Below are 7639 nucleotides of genomic sequence, written 5' to 3'. Positions count from 1 at the left end.
GTCCGATTCAATGATCTATGCTAAGCTATGCTAAAAGTGGAGATCGGCTGAATGGATTCGAAAACGGTAAAACTCAACTGTTTAACTCTGGGGGAGTTGTAAAATGAGCCTATTTCCAAAAAAAGTGGAGTATCCCTTTAAGTGTAATACATAAAAAAAAAATAAAAAAAAAACTTTTTGAAAAATGATAATGTATTCAGTTTTTTTTCTTTTATATTTATGCTTAATTAAGGTTGGTTCCACCCTGGGCCCAGAATAAAACTTATGTCTGGGCTCTTTTCTATATAGTTGGCAATGTAAATTTCTTCTCGTACCTCCACTGACTGATGACGGCACTCACACTGAGATCACATGACCTTAAATTTTGACATGTGTGAACTCCACCATCTTGTTTCCTGAAAGGCCATGTTAAATCAATGGCGCTGTGGTCTGGACTGTGGCACACAGGAGATTGATGAGCAGCGACTGCTAATGACTTCTGCTCATGCTGTGAGGAGCTTGTTCCTTATTCTGTCAGCTCAGCATGACACCTGTACACTTCCAAATACAATGTGTTCCTCTCCCCGTGACAAAGGTTACCGCATATTAATATTCATTAAGTGCCACCATGAGCCATTAGACAATCATCTGACGACAAGGAACTCTGAATATTATGGTTTTGCTTTAAAGGACATGATTTAAAAAAGGATTTTCTGAAGTATGTTCAGAACCATGATGAAATGAACATACTATACGATTAGCCAATCATGACATAGGCCATTTGCATATAGAGATTTTAAAGGTACTAAAAGGGTGGAAAATAGCCATGCATGTGAAAATACTTAGTTTAACATTATAAATACAATAAAATAGTACTAATTAAACATATTACAATTGTTATCTATATTATCTGTTTATACTACTACCTGTTTTAATCATGAACTGTTTTTAATTTAAATATATTTAAAAATAATTTATTCCTGTGATCAAAGCTGAATTTTCAGCATCAGTCTTCAGTGTCACATGATCCTTCAGAAATCACTCGAATATAATGATTTGCTGGTCAAAAAAACATTATTATTATTGTTCTTAATATTTATTTCAGGAGTCTTTGATGAACAGAAAGTTCAAAAGAACAGCATTTATTTGAAATCTTTTGAAACATTCTAAAATTCCTTTACTGACACTTTTGATCAATTTAATGCATCCTTTAAATTCTGAATAAAAATATTAATTTCAAAATCCAAAATCTTAACATACTGAAATAACCTAAATAATAATGGTGTTATCTTAAGGCTGTGTGAGAGTGTGTGTATGTGTGTGTGTCAATCACGTCCAGATGAGCCTGTTTATCACATCCCTCTCATGAGAGAAAAAGCAATACTGCGGCAAACAGCCATGCTGAGTCCAATAACAATATGCAATTAGTTTAGAACCAAGACAGCTTTCTTTTTTTGAATAAAAAAGAGGCAATAATTTGAGGCAATAATTGCTATTGTTTGGGTTTTTCATTTCTTTAAATTACTTCCATTTAAAAATAACAATGTGAATTAATCAAATGATTCGTCTCTCTAATTTTGCATTACTATGGCAACACCGCAGACTAAAACCAATCAAGAGTGCAGCAGAGAATGTTTCAACCATACGAACACTTGACCGCCAGTCAGACTAAAACAAAAAATAACTAACCAAAAGCCAAAGATGCTGCTTATTTTGTTCTCATGGCGAAATGAAAGAGACTTTTCTTTTCAATTAATAAAATTAATTGCATGTCTATTTTCAATTTGTGGAAGTATTTTCCCAGACTTTCCTCTCAGGCTTAAAATATTAACCATAAGGAAGATCTAATAAGGTAAATATTACTCCTCCAAACCGACTACTTAAATTCCTAATGAATTATTCACTCTGTCCTTGCAGCTATGTGCTCAGAAAGAGACGACGAAAGCAGGAGAGAAAGCAAACTGCGTCCAACGTTTAGAAAACCTTCATTTCACATTCAGACCAGCAGAACGTTTGCCACCTCGGGCTGAGCCGAGAACTGATCCGTGTCCATCAGACCGGGGCGGATCTGGATGTGAGGGGAGAGAGAGACTGACAGACGGGGGTAAGAGGGCTGTGACACTAGATTGGCCGGTGATTGCGGTGTGCCGTATGGTCTGTGCTTGTCTTTTCATCCCTACATCTGTATTCAGCACACAACCTGCTAAACACAGCAAATGGGGCTTCAGAAGACTGACAGGACTGAGTCTGCCGCCACACGGAGCTCAATTACCCTCAGAACGGGGCGACGTCTCCAGAGTCTTCTCCACTGAGATGCCTTTTTCGCTTCATTTGTCGCTCTCTATGTCCTTTCCTGTATGCTTTTTGGTTCACCTTTTTTCTATTTTTAACACCCATCACATTATTTGCCTTAAAGGGGTCATATAATGCCATTTTTGTACAAGCTAATATGATTCTTTAGGGTCTAAATGAAAAGTTTGTAATATATTTTAATTAAAAATTCTCATTAGTATTGTAAGAAAACACTCATTTTACCTGGTCAAAAACAGCTCTGTTTTCAGCATACCGTTTAAGTGCATGTGTCTTTAAATGATAATGAGCTTTGCTCACCCCGCCCCTCTGTTCTGTGCGTACACCGTAACACAATAACACAATAACCATAACGCGTTGTTCATTATAAACGTGGGATTATGAATTATATTGAGAACGTCGTATATAGAAAACATGCCGTAATGTACCGAGTGTAAACAGCCGCATTCATCGTGAAGCGTGCAGCAAGCGATTTGCAAAGATTAATATAAAGATTAATATAAAGGTTAATAAAACGTTACACTCACTTCTTCTTCTGGAGGTGCAGCAGGAACACGAATAGTTGGTACCGATCCTTTTTTCAGGAGCAGCTTCTTAGCAAATCCAGCTTTATACTGACCCTCGTTTATAAAGCAGTCTGGTGTGTGAAATGATTCGCGCAAACATGAAAACATTGACGTTGATCGTGGGGAATATTCCCTTCGAAAACAAACTCAGCCACTGCGTCTTCAGCGGTTCGGATTTAGGAACATCAAAATGACTGCTGTGTTCCTTATTACACTCATTACACTCAAGAACAGAACACCACAATCTCTTAGACATTCTGCTCCAGCGTATCAACAATGGCGGACTATGATTGACAGCTCGCTCACGAGCGAGGGCGGGTCTGTGTTGAAACGCTGCTGTCAATCAACAATCGTGGGAGGGGCGTCGATTTTGTGACGTCACAAAATCGGACGGCTTGATTTGAGATGGGGGAAAACATATAAGGAGATTAAAAAAAAACACTGGATGGATTTTTATCATTTTACGATGGTTGTGTACAGGCACTGCCAACACACATTTCAGTACAATCAACTTGTAAAAGTGCATGTACCATTATATGACCCCTTTAATAATCGCACACGTTTTAAAAACAGATATCTTTAGTGAGAACACAACACAATCAAAATACAATTCTTTTTTTTTTTTTAAGGAATATTGCAGTATTTCTTATAAATGATTTATCTCTGCACATCATTATATGAGATCCACCAATAGCAAACCATCCAATCAATTCCCAATGGGGGAAATTTGTTCTAGTTCGAGAAGCGTTTCACTTGGATATATGTCACAATAGGGAAGAAAAAACATCACAACTTCCATTTAATGCCGACTTTAGGCTAAAACAGCAACAAACCAAATCTGAAGAATAAGTAGTTCAGTCAGTGTTTTCTGTAGGCTGGTCCTACAGTTCCCTTTGAAACCCTCCTCCTTCCCCAGCTCCACCTGCCTAGATCTGCAATGGGATTTACTGTATGTACTGTATGTCAATTTATGCAGTAGCAGCATATTTTAACAGCATACAGCGTGCCAGTTTATCTATTGACAGTATTGGCAGCAGCAGCGTAGCAGATCTAGTCCGCCAAGACCAAATACATAACCACTGCCATATTCATTAGCATGCTAAAACTATTTTGAGAGTTGTCATGATTGAACTGAAGTTTCCAAACAAGTTTCCTTGTGTGTCATTGGTTGGACAAGCATATAGTCTCACCCAAAACTCATGCCCATTGGTTGAGCCAGAACTTAATAGTCCTTTTTTTTTATTATTATTATTTCAATTAAATTTGAACCCCCTGAAGTTTACTTATCATTTTCATTAGTTTCTTGCATCAAAAACCATTGTAATTTAGCTTTTTACAACTATTTTTCACCCTCTTGCTGAACATCAGAATTAAATCGGCTTTTAAAACCATACTGTACCTTTAAGAGTTTCATATGCAAATCAACTCTTTTATGATTGGTTAAGCTCTTCACTTGTAAAATGAGTAACCCTTGAATGTTGAATATGCAAGTGTGGGCGTCATATATTAATGTGCTCATGGCTGAGATGTCAATAACATGCCAATTTTTTAATGATTTCAAAAGAACAGGGAAAATCCTGTAGGGTAATAAATAACATGATCTTTTACAAATGAATCAGGTTTCATTCACTTTCAATCTGGTCTCAAAGACCTTTTGATTTTAAAACGGCCTGCAATTTTCTCTCTCACACTTTCCCTGTCGACTCTCGCCCTCCTAGTGACAGGCGCCTGGACGTGTTAATGGAGGCACCGATGATGGTGTGTGTGTGCACATGACATAGAGAAGAGTGTTTGTGAAGAAAAATGAAAGGATAGATTTATACACCCGCTGTTTTTGAGTTTCTTAAAGGAAAAGTAAAGTCCAAATCTTCTGGAGTCTTCTGATAGTTTTATGTGAGATGCAGACCAACATTTCACCATTCCACTTCATAAAACTTGCCATGCATACAGATAACTAGCATTACGTTCAAGTCAACTACGAGGGCGTTATCCTGAACAAAAACACCTAAAATACACATTTATTTGCCTGCATAAATAAAAGTCCCATCAATGTCCATACGAGCACACTGAAATGAGACTCTCTGAAAAAGCAATCTGTTCCAAAGTGTCTCATTCATATTAATGTTCAATATAAAGAATCACACCCCCTGCCAAGCGATTCAGATGAGGGAATGAAACACAAGCCGAACACAAGCGTCTGTTTTTCTTTTCTGTGTGTGTGTGTGTGTGTGTGTGTGTGTGTGTGTGTGTGTGTGTGTGTGTGTGTGTGTGTGTGTGGACAATCTGAAAGCCAGATAAATTTTTAATGCATCGGTCAGATCCACATCCTCTTCCTTTAACAGGAAGCAGAGATCAACTTCTTTAATTTATACTGCTTGTAATGTTAATCTCCTCGCTTATTTAGAAAAAATATATATATACACTGTTAGTTGTATACTATATACTGTATATAATTTTTTTATTTTTTTTATCATATATTTTTATTCATTTATTTTTTGTATTCATTTTTAAAATCTCATTTATACATTATGTATTATACAAAAATTAAATAAAAAAATATATAAAAATATAATATATTATATTATATAATGTTCAAATAATTTTTAACAACCAGAAAAAAATGCCACTTGTCTTAAGATTTTATTCTATAGTGAATGTATGTACATTATGAATATATTATGTTATTATTAAATATGCTATATACAGAATATAAAATAAATTTTAGTGTAGCAGCCCAAGACCTGTCACTAATAATTTAAAATCACAGTGCTGATAATCTTATTTGTTTAGTGTAATCATGTTTATTGGATGTGATCGTGCACATATAAGCTTCAATAACTGATCATAATTCACATCTATTACTCTAAAACATCATTATCACGGCTTAAATCCAACTAAATTCCATTGTTTGCCTTTGGATATGACATACGGCACTACATGAATTAAATCAGTTGATTCCCAAGTGGGCTGGACTGGCTAGGCAAGATCTCAGTAATGCCTCGTCAGCAAAGTGAACGTGTTTAGGAGTGTGTGTGTGTGTGTGTGTGTGTGTCAAGGACAGCAGCTTTTGTTGAAGGACACGTCGGCTCCCCTTCAGCATTTCTGACTAAACTGGGTTAGAACAGGAAAACCAAATGTGAAATTTAGTGAGGGAAAACACCTTGACATAACCAGAGAAGAGGAGAACCCAAACACTTTCAGAACATACATTTAATTGAAAAACTCACAGGGATGGGACTGTAATACACACATTTGTACATTCAGTGCACTGACTACCCAGAATCCAATGCAAATCTCTCAAATCCCCAACAAGAGGCACTTTACCATGTTTAAAAGCATCTGTTGCAGTCTGCATTTCCCACAAGGCTCCATTGACCTTTAAACAGCGCAAAACATGCGGCACCTATAATGGCGTACACCAAATCTGACATTTACACACGGCTGACTGCTGATAAAAAAACATAATGGTTTTCATGCCCAAAAGGCAGAAGGTTTCGAACAAAGAACGGCTTTGAAATGTGCTTTCCGAAGTAAACTTTTATTTGAAACTATTTTCATTAAATCTACACATCTAGATCGTTGAACCAAGCACAACTTTTTCAACCTCTAATAATTCACGGACACACTTGAATAAATAATTTAGGCAGTTTTTGCAGAACACCTGGCTATTTGAGATGAGATATCTAGATAACAAACATAAGAAGAACACCTGGAGTGAATAGTCAGGAAGGAGGTGCCGGGGAGACTGGGAGATTGATGGGAAGACTAAAAAGCATGATGTGATTAATGTTTGATACTTTGGCAGGTCTGCGGCTGGTTATCGGATTCAGATCAGTGCTCTCTCAAAGCCTGTGGCTGTATGATACACGTCTTTATTAGAAAATGCATTAGTGGGCATCTCCATTAAAGCAGCAGATATCCCATCATTCAATATAAATTTTGTTTGAAGATAACTGATGCCGGCATCAAATCAGATAACATCATCTCTGTGTACCATGCTTGAATAAATTCATGTATTAGTGCAATTGGTTTTGAGATTTCATTTCCATTTATATTAATGTGAATAGCATATGCATAGAATTTTTTTATTCATTATTATTATTTATAATACAAAGGTTGGTTGGTCCTGATTCGTTCAGAAACACTTTATTCGGGAACAAAACAAGCGAATGTCTTTATGAGTGAGCCATTGAATCGTTTACTCAAATGATTGGTTCATAAACACTGATTCATTCAGGAGCAATACAAGTGACTGTCTTTATGAGCGAGTTACTGAATCATTATCTCAACCGATTCATTCAAAACACTGATTCATTCAGAAACGAAGCTAATTACTGTCTTTATGAGTGAATCAGTGAATCATTAACTCAACCGATTCATTCAAAACACTGATTCATTCAGAAACTAAGCTAATTACTGTCTTTATGAGTGAATCAGTGAATCATTCACTCAAACCAATTTATTAAAAACACTGATTTATTCAGAAACAAAGCTAATTACTGTCTTTATGAGTGAATCAGTGAATCATTAACTCAACTGATTCATTCAAAACACTGATTCATTCAGAAACAAAGGCTAATTACTGTCTTTATGAGTGAATCAGTGAATCATTCACTCAAACCGATTTATTAAAAACACTGATTTATTCAGAAACAAAGCTAATTACTGTCTTTATGAGTGAATCAGTGAATCATTAACTCAACTGATTCATTCAAAACACTGATTCATTCAGAAACAAAGCTAATTACTGTCTTTATGAGTGAATCAGTGAATCATTCACTCAA

This window comes from Rutilus rutilus, assembly GCF_951802725.1.
Source record: "Rutilus rutilus genome assembly, chromosome: 23".
NCBI classification, from domain to species: Eukaryota; Metazoa; Chordata; class Actinopteri; order Cypriniformes; family Leuciscidae; genus Rutilus; species Rutilus rutilus.
This window is presented reverse-complemented; position numbering follows the sequence as displayed.